The following is a 13855-nucleotide window of genomic DNA, read 5'->3' as shown; positions in this document are numbered from 1 at the left end:
GAAAAATTTCTAAGCGAAGTGGGAATAGGTGAATCTAGGCTAACTTCACATCAGAACACTGGCATCATCCATGACTCATGACTTGACTGTACCCTGGGCTCTACCAGGACACCAGCATCCATAACTCCTGACTTGAATACACCCTGGGCTCTACCAGGACACCAGCATCCATAGCTCCTGACTTGACTGCCCCTCTGGGGTCTACCAGTACACCAGCATCCATGCCTTGTGACTTGATTGCACCCTGGGCTCTACCAGGACACCAGCATCCATAACTTTTGACCTGACTGAACATCAACAGAAATGAAGACAAGGGCTGAAGGGGAGAATCTGCCTCTCTAGTTTCCCAGAGGACAGAGTTATCAGAAACCAATGCCCTGGGACACTTCGGTACAACTGTTTTGCCTCAGGATGGCTCCACTAACACTAACTCTGGGAATAAGACCAGCCCCAGGTCATCTGGAATAGGCTGACATGACTTTTCTTCCTAAGCTGCCTGGTGGTCACTGAAAACTGTCACCCAGACTCTGAGATGTGTAAATGTCTGAAGACTAACACTTATTTCCTGGTGAGAAAAGAATTGTCTTTCTTTCATTACTGGTCCATCAACTCCAACTCATAAAAGGGCTTAGGTTTCAAGGAATGCACAGAAATCTCCTGCTTTAGGAATGAAGACATTATGTTCTCCTCCATTGTGATGGCAACAGGACATTTTAGGAACTCCAGTGTCCCTGTGGCTTCACCACCTGCAGTGTGTGTGTGTGGACGGGGAGGGAATCGGGATCTTTTCTCTTTGTTCACTGTATAAAAAGACACCCCCCCATAAGCTTCCTTGGGTAGCCTGGCTGGAGGATTAACATCCTGAGCAGCTTGGAAGCTGCTCGCTTCAGCCAAAGACCTTCCCATGCCACTATCTAAGTGTCAAGGCTTAACTGTCCATCTTAGTACAGGATTTTAGAAACATCTGCCTGTTGCTTTAGCCTTATTCTTTCTGTTCATTTCTCTGTATGACAGACAGGGTTTGCTTTTAGTTGGCCATGCCACTCTTCACTCTGGCTTGTCTAGCTTTTTCCTGGTGAGACACATTACTGGAGCTCATTGTAGATTCCTCTAGTCACTGAGAATAAATGGCCATGGGAAGTGGCCAGTGTCTCGCTCTTTGTACTCCTCTCTCTCCTAGTTACATCAGAGAATAGAAAGCCGACATAGGTTGTCCAAAATGGGACATTCTTTCTGTGTCCCCATACCATGACCTGGGGACAACAGGACAAATTGGGAAATCCCAGCTGAACAAAGTCATGTGGTCCCACCCTGTCAGACTAGGCATTCTCAGGATCTCAGCCTTTGTGTGTGCAATTCATGCTGTCTGGAATTTCTTCCAGTGCTCCATTTCAGTGAGCTTCGACAGGTATGAAATTAGAGAGAAAAATACAACATGCACTATAATGAATGCACCTATCACCCAGTTCCAACAATTATCAAAACAAAGCAAATCTTATTTGACCTCCCCTGTTATACTTTTTAAATTCGTGGGAAGATTGGGTCTAACTGTGTTTCAAACATCATCAAATACAATAGGGGGTCTTTTCATCTGAAACAAGTTACACTTTGATTGGGCTTTTGATATTTTCCATAGCAAATAACCAATTTTGACTTTTCAGTTATATAGTTTGTGTGTGTCTGAGCGCGCGTGCGCACGCGCGCGCGTGTGCGTGTGTGTATGTGTATTTGTATAGATTTGATGCATGTGTCTGCAGAATACATGTGTGTATATGTGTACACATGGAGGCTAGAAGTCAACTCTAGAGCTGACTTTTTGAAAAAAAAAAAAGCTGTGCACTGAGTGCTCCAAGAACCCAGGAACCTGCTTGTCTCTATGTCCTGGCACTGGAATTATAGGCATGTGTGCCATGCCACATCTCTTGGCCTTTTACATTTGTATTGGCAGCAACCTCATGTCTTTAGGCTTGCACGGCAAGTATTTTACAACCATAGCTTCATACCAAGTGGATATTTTCAGATTCTGATATTTCATACCAAACTGGCAAGTTTTTAAATTTTCAAAAGCAAGCTTATTTTATACAGTTTGACGGCCATCAGTGACCCCTGTGTGCCAGAGATCCAGGCTCATGCTCCAAAACCTCTCTGCTTTCCTAAGCTGCTGGTGTTCCTAGCTTGTTGGTGCAAGGTAGGGTAACACAACATGGATTTGAGTTGTGTATTCAAATACAAAAGGTTGTGCGCAGCATGTAGCAGCTGGAACAGCACAACGTAGATTAGCATGGAGAATTCACGAGGTAGCATGTGGCGTGTGGCATGCAGTATTTGGTGTGGAGCATGTGAGTACCTTGTTTCTTGTTCTCACAGACCCTGGCCTGGATGTGACCCCCAGTTACTTCTCTGAGAGGTCAAACATTGGAAGAGAGACAGTCCTGAGCACATGGCTACTCCAACAGCCTCACCTCCAGATCCTTCCATTCCTTTCAATTAGTGCTGCTGCTTGGTATTACACATTTAAATATATGAGACTATGGAAGCCATTTTTGTTCAAATCACCACAGCCCCTGTCAGAGTTCCTCTCATCTGGGTTCTGCTAGATACTTTGCCCTCAATTTGTTATTAACTAATCCTTGGCCAAGGCTTGTCAGCAACTCACACACCAACTGATAGCATCTCAGCTCTCAGAGGGAACCCTGTGATCACAGCAGAGGCTTGGGCACAAATGGCCCTCAAGAGCCAAGGAATGAATGAACCAGGCTTTTCCCTGGGTGCTTCTTTTGCATCATGTCTTTCTCTCTAGCTGGCTCAGACCAGGCTCTGCATATAGAAGTCTGCATCCCGCTCCCCCACCACATACCTGCACACAGACATGACATGCTGATGACAGGTTAGGAGCTTTGTGTAACTAACCGCAAGACCAGCTGTTCCTAAGCAGCCTTCCCGCTGCAGCTGGGGCTTTTGACTGATGCTGAATTTAGACATCAACTTGTCTTCTGTGTCATCAGAGCATGCATCAGTGATTCAGCCATCAGGTGTGCTGAGTGATCCCTCATATTGCTCATCCTATGGAGTTAAAATACTAATCAGACTGTGATGCTTCCCTTACACAGCCTTGAAAAGGCCTCTGCATTCTACTGGAACAAATGCCCAACTTCTCTGATACCCTTAAGGTGGGGCCCTGCTAGGTTCTTCATTCGCCAACCATCAATGCTCTTTTTTGCCATGTGCTTCTTCGCAATTGAAAGCTGTTTCCACCTCAGACTTTGCATATGATCAATATTTCTCTGTCCAAAACACTACTATTTTGACATATTGATGGATTGATAACACTTGTGCAGGAAAGTGTTCTATAACAGATCCAAGTTTAAGCTGTTTTTAGCTAGGCTGTGTAACATGTGCTCCCTTCTGTGGTACTCACCACGTGCAGGCTTGTTTGTGTTTTTGCTCATTTAATCTACTCCCCACATAGACTGTTGATGCCGTGAAGACAAAGTCCATAATTGATTACTAGGCACCTATATCCACCACTGTTTATGAGATACACACTGAGTGAACCCAGTATCTATCTATCTATCTATCTATCTATCTATCTATCTATCTATCTATCTATCTATCTAAATTTTGCCTTATTATCAAGAGTGCCTAATTTTCTTCATATTGATGAATCAGGATTTCTATCTCTGCTGTTTAAAGAATGAACCACACACAGAGCTCTGTTCACTGTAGCCCCATGCTCATTATGTAAAGAATCTTCAGGATCGTGGTTCAGGGACAAGATGTTCCTCCAATCCTTAAGTTCTCCTGTTCAAAATATGGAAGAATCTAAAATGCAGACTGACTTGATGTAGGCTCTTGTTCTTGAACCTTCACTGTCCTGGAACTAACAATCTTCCTGCCTCAAGTGCTCTAGTGCTGAGATTTCATCACAGCAAAACCCTAATCCTCTGGTGTGTGTGTGTGTGTGTGTGTGTGTGTGTGTGTGTGTGTGTGTAGCAGGGTTTCTCTGGCTGTCCTGGAACTTACTTTGTAGACCCTGCTGGGCTTAAACTCAGAGATTTACCTGCCTCTGCCTCTCGAGTGCTGGGATTAAAGGTGTGCGCCACTACTGTTTGGCTCTTCTGGTTCTTACAATTCTTCTATTCCCTCCTCTGGTGTAGTCTCTGAGCTGAGTTCTGCAAGTGTTTTGTAGATGCATCCACTGGGACTCACAATTCTGCATTTATGATGTGGTTTTCTCTAATGCCATCTATTGCAAAAAGAAGTTTCCTCGATGAAGGGTGAGGACAACACTTGTATGTGGATATAAAGACAAATATGGAACTGTAGGTAGGGGTCATGCTGGCTTAAGTGACAGTTGTAGGTTCTCCTCCAAAGACCTGAGTAGTTGGCTAGGTTTCCAGTAGGAGGCATTATTTCCATCTTGTTGATATACAAGTAAGACTATATAGACTGAAGAGGTTGTAATTGTGTAGTTATGAATACACACACACACACACACACACACACATTTAACAACACTTAAAAGAAAAAGAGGGCTGATACACCTGAGAGCAGAGGTAAAACCACCACTTTTGTTTTGAGGGACCAGCCTAGAGCCCTCAGGACACAGGAACCCAGGAGCAATCTGGGACGGGATCCTTCTGGCTTCTATCTTTGTCAGAATCTGATCTGGTTCCACAGCTCTTTGTACCCAGATCTCCTGGGGAGAGAGTGGGACTCTTAGTCCTGTGAAGGCTCAACACCCTAGTGTAGGGGATGTCAGGGCAGGGAGGGAGGAGCGTTGGGTAGGTGGGTGGGGAAGCACTTTCTTGGAGGCAGGGAGTGGGGAAATGGGAGGGGAGTTTCCAGAGGGAAAACCAGGAAGGGGGAATAACATTTGAAGTGTAAATAAATAAAATATCCAATAAAAAAAGAAAAAAAAAGAAGTGTGGACAGTCCTGCGATCTCAAGGACTTGAGCTCACATTCCTGGACCAAGAGGAACCTGCCTGGAGCTTTCTGGACACAGGAACCTAGGAGCAGTCGGAGAGAGGATCCTTCCAGTCTTTACCTGTGCCCAGAGTTGAAAGACAGTTGCCAGGAGCACTGACACACCTGAAAGCAGAGGTAAGACCACCACTTCTGCTCCAAGGCACCAGCCTGTAGTCCTCAGGACACAGGAACCCAGGAGCAGTCTAGGACAGGATCCTTCTGGTTTCTGCCTGCACCAGAGCTGAACCTGGGACACAGCTCTCTTTACTCAAATCCTGCTGGAAGAAAGCCGACCTCCAGGAGTGCTGACACACAGAATTGCAGGAGGGTCAAGCCACTGCCAGAGACAGCAAGAGAAGCTAACACCAGAGACAACCAGATAGCAAGAGTCAAGCACAAGAACTTAAGCGACAAAAAACCAAGACTACTTGGCATCATCAGAGTCTAGTTCTTCCACCAAAGCAAATACTGGTTATCCCAACACACCCGATAAGCAAGATTTGGATTTAAAATTACATCTCATGATGATGATAGAAGATTTTAAGAAGGACATAAATAACTCCCTTAAAGAAATACAGGAAAACACAGGCAAACAGGTAGAAGCCCTTAAAGAGGAAACACAAAAATCCTTTAAAGAATTACAGGAAAACACAACCAAACAGGTGAGGGTTGAACAAAACCATCCAGGATTTAAAAATGGAAATAGAAACAATAAAGAAAGCACAAAGGGAAACAACTCTGGAGATAGAAAACCTAGGGAAGAGATCACGAGTCATAGATGAAAGCATCACCAAAAGAATACAAGAGATAGAAGAGAGAATCTCAGGGGCAGAAGATACCATAGAAACCATTGACACAACCATCAGAGAAAATGTAAAATGCAAAAAGTTCCTAAGTCAAAACATCCAGGAAATCCAGGACACAATGAGAAGATCAAATTTAAGGATAAGAGGTATAGAAGAGAGTGAAGACTCCCAACTTAAAGGGCAAGTAAGTAATCTTCATCAAAATTATAGAAGAAAACTTCTCTAACCTAAAGAAAGAGATGCCCATGAACATATAAGAAGCCTACAGAACTCTGAATAGATTGGACCAGAAAAGAAACTCCTTCCATCACATAATTGTCGAAACACCAAATGCACAAAACAAAGAATATTAAAAGCAGTAGGAAAAAAGGTCAAGTAAAGGCAGACCAATCAGAATTACACCAGACTTCTCACTAGAGACTATGAAAGTTAGAAGATCCTGGGCAGATGTCATACAGACCCTAAGAGAACACAAATGCCAGCCCAGGCTACTATATCCAGCAAAACTCTCAATTAACATAGATGGAGAAACCAAGATATTCCATGAAAAAATCAAATTTACACAATGTCTTTCCACAAGCCCAGACCTATAAAGGATAGCAGATGGAAAACTCCAACACAAGGAGGGAAACCACACCCTAGAAACATCAAGAAAGTAATCTTTTTTCAACAAACCCAAAAAAAGAGAGCCATGAAAACATAATTCCACCCTTAACAACAAAAATAACAGAAAACAACAATCACAATTCCTTAATATCTCTTAACATCAATGGACTCAATTCCCAAATAAAAAGACATAGACTCACAGATTGGGTAAGTAAGGAGGACCCAGCATTTTGCTGCAGAAAGGAAACACACATCAGTGACAAAGACAGATACTACCGCAGAGTAAAAAGTTGGAAAACAATTTCCAAGCAAACAATCCCAAGAAACAAGCTGGAGTAGTCATTCTAATATCACATAAAATCGACTTTCAACCAAAAGTTATCAAAAAAGGAAGGACACTTCACATTCATCCAAGGAAAAATCCATCAATATGAATGATTAATCCTGAATATCTATTCTCCAAATGCAAGTGCACCTACATCCATAAACAAAACCTTGTTAAAGTTCAAAGCACATGTTGCACCTTACACAATAATAGTGGGAGACTTCAACACCCCTATCTCATAAATGGACAGATCACGGAAAAAGAAACTAAACAGAGACACAGTGAAACTAACAGAAGTTATGAACCAAATGGATTTAACAGATATCAATAGAACATTTGATCCTAAAAGAAAAGAACATACCTTCTTCTCAGCACCTCACGGTACCTTCTCCAAAACTGACCATATAATCACTCACAAAACATGCCTCAGCAGATACAGGAAGATAAAAATAACCCCATGCAGCCTATCAGATCATCATGGACTAAGGCTGGTCTTCAATAACAACAAAAATGACAGAAATTCCACATATACATGGAAGTTGAACAATGCTCTAGTCAATGATCACTTGGTCAAGGAAGAAATAGAGAAAGTAATTAAAGACTTTTTAGAATGTAAGGAAAATGAAGGCACAATATACTCAAACTTATGGGACACAACAAAAGGAATATTAAGAGGAAAGCTCATATCTTTGAGTGCATCTAAAAAGAAACAGGAGAGAACATACACTATCAGCTTGACAGCACACTTAAAAACTCTAGAACAGAAGGAAGCAAACACACCCAAGAGGAGTAGACGACAGGAAATAATAAAACTCAGGCTGAAATCAACTAAGTAGAAACAAAGAGAACTATACAAAGAATCAACAAAACCAGGAGCTGGTTCTTTGAGAAAATCAACAAGATAGATAAATCCTTAGCCAGAGTAATCAGAGAGCACAGAGAGTGTCTCCAAATTAACAAAATCAGAAATGAAAAGGGAGACGTAACAACAGAATCTAAGGAAATTAAAAAAATTATCAGTTCCCAATACAAAAGCCTATATTCAACAAAACTGAAAAATCTGGATGAATGGATAATTTTCTAGACATATACCAGGTATCAAAGTTAAATCAGGATCAGTTAAACCATCTAAACAGTCCCACAACTTCTAAAGAAGTAGAAGCAGTTATTAAAAGTCTCCCAACCAAAATGAAAGTCCAGCACCAGATGGGTTTAGTGGAGAATTCTGTCAGACCTTCATAAAAGATGTAATACCAATACTGTCTAAACTGTTCTTCAAAATAGAAACAGAAGGAATACTACCCACTTCCTTCTATGAAGCCACCAGAAACCCTTATACCTAACCACACAAAGACCCTACAAAGAAAAAGAACTTCAGACCAATTTCCCTTATGAATACTGATGCAAAAATATTCAATAAAATTTTCAAAACTGAATCCAAGAACACATCAAAATGATCATCTGTCATGATCAAGTAGGCTACATCCCATGGATGCGGGGATGGCTCAATGTATGGAAAACCATCAACATAATCCACTATATAAACAATGTAATGGTTTGCTATGCTTGGCCCAGGGAGTGGCACTATTAGAAAGTGTGGCCTTGTTGGAGGAAGTGTGTCACTGTGGGGTGGGCTTGGAGACCCTCCTCCTAGCTCCTCCTAGGATGCTGAGGCTGTTCCTGGCTTACTTCGGGTGAAGATGTAGAACTCAGCTCCTCCTGCACCAGGCCTGCCTGGCTGCTGCCATGCTCCCACCTGATGATGATGGACTGAACCTCTGAACCTGTAAGCCAGCCCCAATTAAATGTTGTCCTTTATAGAACTTGCATTGATTTTGGTGTCTGTTCAGCAATAAAACCCCAACTAAGACAAACAAACTCAACATGATCAATCCACATGATCATTAGATACTGAGAAAGCATTTGACAAAATTCAATACCCCCTCACACTAAAAGACTTGGAAAGATCAGGAATCCAAGGCCCATGCCAAAACATAGTAAAAGCAATATACAGCAAACCAGTAGCCAACATCAAACTAAATGGAAAGAAATTGAAGCAATACCACTAAAATCAGGGACTAGACAAGGCTGCCCACTCTCCCCTTACTTATTCAATATGGTATTCGAAGTCCTAACCAGAACAATCAGACAACAAAAGGTGGTCAAAGGGATACAAATTGGACAGAAAGAAGTCAAAATATCACTATTAGCAGATGATATGATAGTATCATTAAGTGACCCCTAAAACCAGAAAACCCCTAAACCTGATAAACAACTTCAGCAAAGTGGCTGGATATAAAATTAACTCAAACAAATCAGTAACCTTCCTCTACTCAAAGGATAAACAGGCTGAGAAAGAAAATAGTGAAAGGACACCCTTCATAATAGTCCCAAATAATATGAAATACCTCGGTGTGACTCTAACCAAAGAAGTGAAATATCTGTATGACAAGAACTTCAAGTCTCTGAAGAAAGAAATTGAAGATCTCAGATCGAAAATCTCCAATGCTCATGGATTGGCAGGATTAATATTGTAAAAATGACCAAAAAGAAATCTAGTGATTCAATGTAATCCCCATCAAATTTCCAACTCAGTTCTTCATAGAGCTGGAAAGAGCAAATTGCAAATTCATTTGTAATAACAAAAAATCCAGGATAGTGAAAACTATCCTCAACAATAGAAGAACTTCTGGGGGAATTACCATCCCTGACCTCAAGCTGTATTACAAAGCAATAGTGATAAAAACTGTATGGTATTGGCACAGAGACAGGCAGGTAGATGAATGGAATAGAATTGAAGACTCAGAAATGAGTCCACACACCTATGGTCACTTGATCTTTGACAAAAGAGCTACAACTATCCAGTGGAAAAAAGATAACATTTTCAACAAATGGTGCTGGTTCAACTGGAGGTCAGCATGTAGAAGAATGCAAATCGATCCAGTCTTATCACCCTGTACAAAGCTCAAGGCCAAGTGGATCAAGAATTTCCACATAAAACCAGATACATACACTCAAACAAATAGAAGAAAAAGTGGGGAAGAGCCTTGAACACATGGGCATTGGGGACAATTTTCTGAATAGAACACCAATGGCTTATGCTCTAAGATCAAGAATTGATAAATGGGATCTCATAAAATTGCAAAGCTTCTGTAAGGCAAAGGACACTGTCATTAGGATAAAATGACAGCCAACAGATTAGTAAAAGATCTTTATCAATCTTACATCTGATAGATGGCTAATATTTAACATATACAAAGAACTCAAGAAGTTAGACTCCAGAGAGCCAAATAATCCTTTTAAAAAATGGGGTACAGAGCTAAGCAAAGAATTCTCCACTGAGAAATATCAAATGACTGAAAAGCATCTAAAGAAATGTTCAACATCCTTATTAATCAGGGAAATTAAAACCAAAACAACCCTGAGATTCCACCTTACGCCAGTCAGAATGGCTAAAATAAAAAACTCAGGTGACAGCAGATGCTGGCAAGGATATGGAGAAAAAGGAACACTCCTCCATTTTTGGTGGGATTGCAAACTGTTACAACCATTCTGGAAATCAGTCTGGAGGTTCCTCAGAAAATTGAACATTCTACTACCTGAGGACCCAGATAAACCTCTCCTGGGCATATACCCAAAAGATGCTCAAACATACAGCAAAGACACATGCTCCACCATGTTCATAGCAGCCTTATTTATAATAGCCAGACGTTGGGAAGAACCCAGATGCCCTTCAAAAGAGGAATGGATACAGAAATTGCGATACATCTACACAATGGAATACTACTCAGTCATCAAAAACAATGGCTTCATGAAATTCACAGGCAAACGGATGGAACTAGAAAATATCATCCTAAGTGAGATAACCCAATCACACACAAAAACCCTCACATTGCGTGCACTCACTGATAAGTGGATATTAGCCCAAAAGCTCAGATTACCCAAGATACAATCCACAGACCACATGAAGTTCAAGAAGGACAACCGAAGTGATAAAGTTTGGAGCAGAGACTGAAGGAAGGATCCAGCCCATATACCTACAGCCACTAAATCCAGACAATATTGCCAATGCCAAGAAGTGTGTGCTGACAGGAGCCTGATGTATCTGTTTCCTGAGCTGTTCTGCCAAAGCATGACAAATACAGAGGTGAATGCTAGAAGCCGACCATTGAACTGAGAACGGGGTCCCCATTAGAGGAGTTTGAAAAAGGATTGTAGGAGCTGAAAGGGTTTGCAATCCCACAAAAACAATACTAACCAACCAGAGCTCCCAGGGACACAACCATCCAAAGAGCACACATAGACAGACCCATGGCTCCAGCTGCATATGTAGCAGAGGATGGCTTATTGTGCACCAAAGAGGAGAAGCCCTTGGTCCTGCCAAGGCTGGACCCCTCACCAGTGTAGGGGAATGTCAGGGTGGAGAGATAGGAAGGGGTGGGTGGTTAGGTGGGGGAAGGGAATAACATTTGAGATGCAAATAAAAAAATCCAATTTAAAAAAAAAGGAAAAAGAGGTCATGAACTTACAAGAGTAAAGTTCATGATGGTTCTGGAGGTTCCTCAGAAAATTGAACATTCTACTACCTGAGGACCCAGGTAGAAGGAGAAAATGGAAGGGCAAATCATGTAATTCCACGTCTCAAAAAATAAAAATAAAGTATTGCGTTCAGTTTTATCCAGTTATTTATTTGTTTATTTTTGGTATTTTGAGTCAAGGTTTCTCTATGTACCCCTGGCTGTCCTAAAACTTTCTCTTTAGACCAGGCTGACCTTGAACTTAGAAATCCATCCACCTCTGCTTCCTGAGTGCACCATTTCCTGCCCAGTTTATAATTACTTTTGAAAAGTAGCTCATGTCCACTTGGATTGGAAACTGAGTTCCTGTTTCTCCTTCAGGAGACTCCGGTTCACACTGGAATTATTACAAGTTTTTTTTTTTAAGCCACTGGTACTTACATTCCAGTAAGAACTGATAATTACTTACCAGGGGCCAGAGTCCGTGAAGCCCTTTCCTAAGGAATCCCTTTGCCTCCTCTTCTGCTCTGGTTCAAACTCATACGGTGACTCTGCTGCATCATCTTTAGCTCCTTTGGTGGAAACAGGATCACAAAGTGCTCCTCAAAGAAACATTTTTAGCATGTTCTCTGCCATATTTATCCCTCCAAAATGTTGCCGTGGTAACTGCACAGATAGCTGAACACCAGATAACACAAACGGGCAAGCAGAGTTTTATTTTAATAAATTCATGACTGCCATGGAAAACGAGGCACATTTATGGCATGTTAATTTGAGGCCTTAGAGGGACTGCAGAACGGTTATGTGTTTGGAGTAGATTTTACATATGTTTGCCCATATTGTACATATGATCTTTGGTCATTTGAGTACATGTCCAACAAGCTGGCGTAGGAGACTGCCCAGCATCTGCTCGCCTTGTGAAAATGTGCCACTGTGTTGATAACTGCGATCATTTCAGAGCGGATTCATTCTCTCTCTGTTGTCCGGAGTTGGGGCTCTGTAGGTCCTGTGGGTTGGAACTTGCTTCGGTGTGAGTGTCACACTCTGGGAGCATGTCTTTTTTTCTGTCTGGGATTCTCCAACTCTAGTGAAACTCTCATAAACCCGACCCTGAGCATCCAAACCCCTGCCAAGCATGTTCAGTGAGGTGTGTCTGACTCCCATCTGCCTTGTTCCACAAAACCTTCCACATAGAATCTCACTGAATTTCTCTCTATATCTCTCTTATGATTGTTACAAATTCTTGTTATGCTTGAATGCAGATTTTGTGAGGAAAATTATGAAACTATATTTCTATATTCCAAAGTTCACCCATGCCTGGTCTGTAGGGAGCTATTGTGCAAACAACCTATAAAAACGAGTGGCTCAATCAATCCATCAACCAATCAACCAATCATCCAATCAATCAATCATATAAAACCTTATCAATCAGCAGTTTATATTGAGACTATGAAAAAACACAAGATTTACTAATTGCTTTTTCGGCTTTGCAAGCATCAATTTGGTGATGTAATTCCCCCAAGTATAGTAAGTGTAATTTAAATTTTTAAGTTCCTAGCAAAGTGATCAAAATAGAGACGCACTTCTAATTTGCCTCCTAGTAACAAAAGCTAGTTTTGTTTCACAGTTTCAGCTCTGACCAGGCACAGGTACCACTTTTATTTTGCTTAATTAACTCTCTTTCCCCTCAAAAGTTTAGAAGTTGTTAATATATGAAAATGACTTCAAAAACTTAAGTAAGACACGAGGTTGAAAGAAACAATTAGGAATTCGCCTTCCCCACATTTGAAGCCAACCTGTGTAAAGCTCCTCTCGGGGTCTTGAGTTTTGCTGTAACTTGCTTATTGGGTAGCGTGGGACAGGGACAGAGACTGACTGTCTTGAATAAAGGTAAGGATGCTCCATTAGTCTCTGTGATTTTTTTAAAGATCCATTTTTTGATTTCCTCTCTCTGCAATCACTTGGAAACTCTGGCTTTTCAAAAGGCTTTCTGACAGTCTCTGTCACTTCAGTCTCAGAGCCCACTCAACACCTGGTCTAAGAGAGGCTTTCACCAGACGCAGGCTGAAAACACATTCTTACTAGAATCTGTGGCCCACTTGAGCAGAGTAGGGGTTTCTGGAGCACTGTGGTATGGGAGGGGCCTGTGTTTGGGTGGGATTATGAGGGCAGCACAGAGCTGGCCACCCTTGGGTCTGGCTAGGGAGAGGGCACTGGAAGGGTTAGAGTTGCTGCAGAGGGTGGCATTTTCTAGGTAGTTGAAAATGTGAAACAAGAGACTAGGGAAGCTTCCCATAGACAAACTGAGCAGAAGCGAGGTTGGTAGAGAGCTGTTTAGGTATTATCTGGGAACAGATAAAAGCCATCTGTCCTACTGGGAGAACTGCATGAGTCTTCCTGCAGACAGAATAGAGGAGGGGTGGTTGACAGCAGAGAGAGAAGAGCCCTTTGCACTGCTGTGGTGTGCACATGTGCACACAGGGGTGAGACCATAAAAAGGAAGAGGAATAGATAATACCCATTATTACTAACGATCATGATAATGATTTTCTTGCTCTTTTGTATTATAATGTTTTATTTGCTGTCTGATACTTGAAAACATGTACACAACGTGTTTTGATCAGTCACCTT

Source organism: Rattus norvegicus, chromosome 6 (genome assembly GCF_036323735.1).
Source record: "Rattus norvegicus strain BN/NHsdMcwi chromosome 6, GRCr8, whole genome shotgun sequence".
Classification (NCBI taxonomy): Eukaryota; Metazoa; Chordata; class Mammalia; order Rodentia; family Muridae; genus Rattus; species Rattus norvegicus.
Note: the sequence above shows the minus strand (reverse complement) of the source record.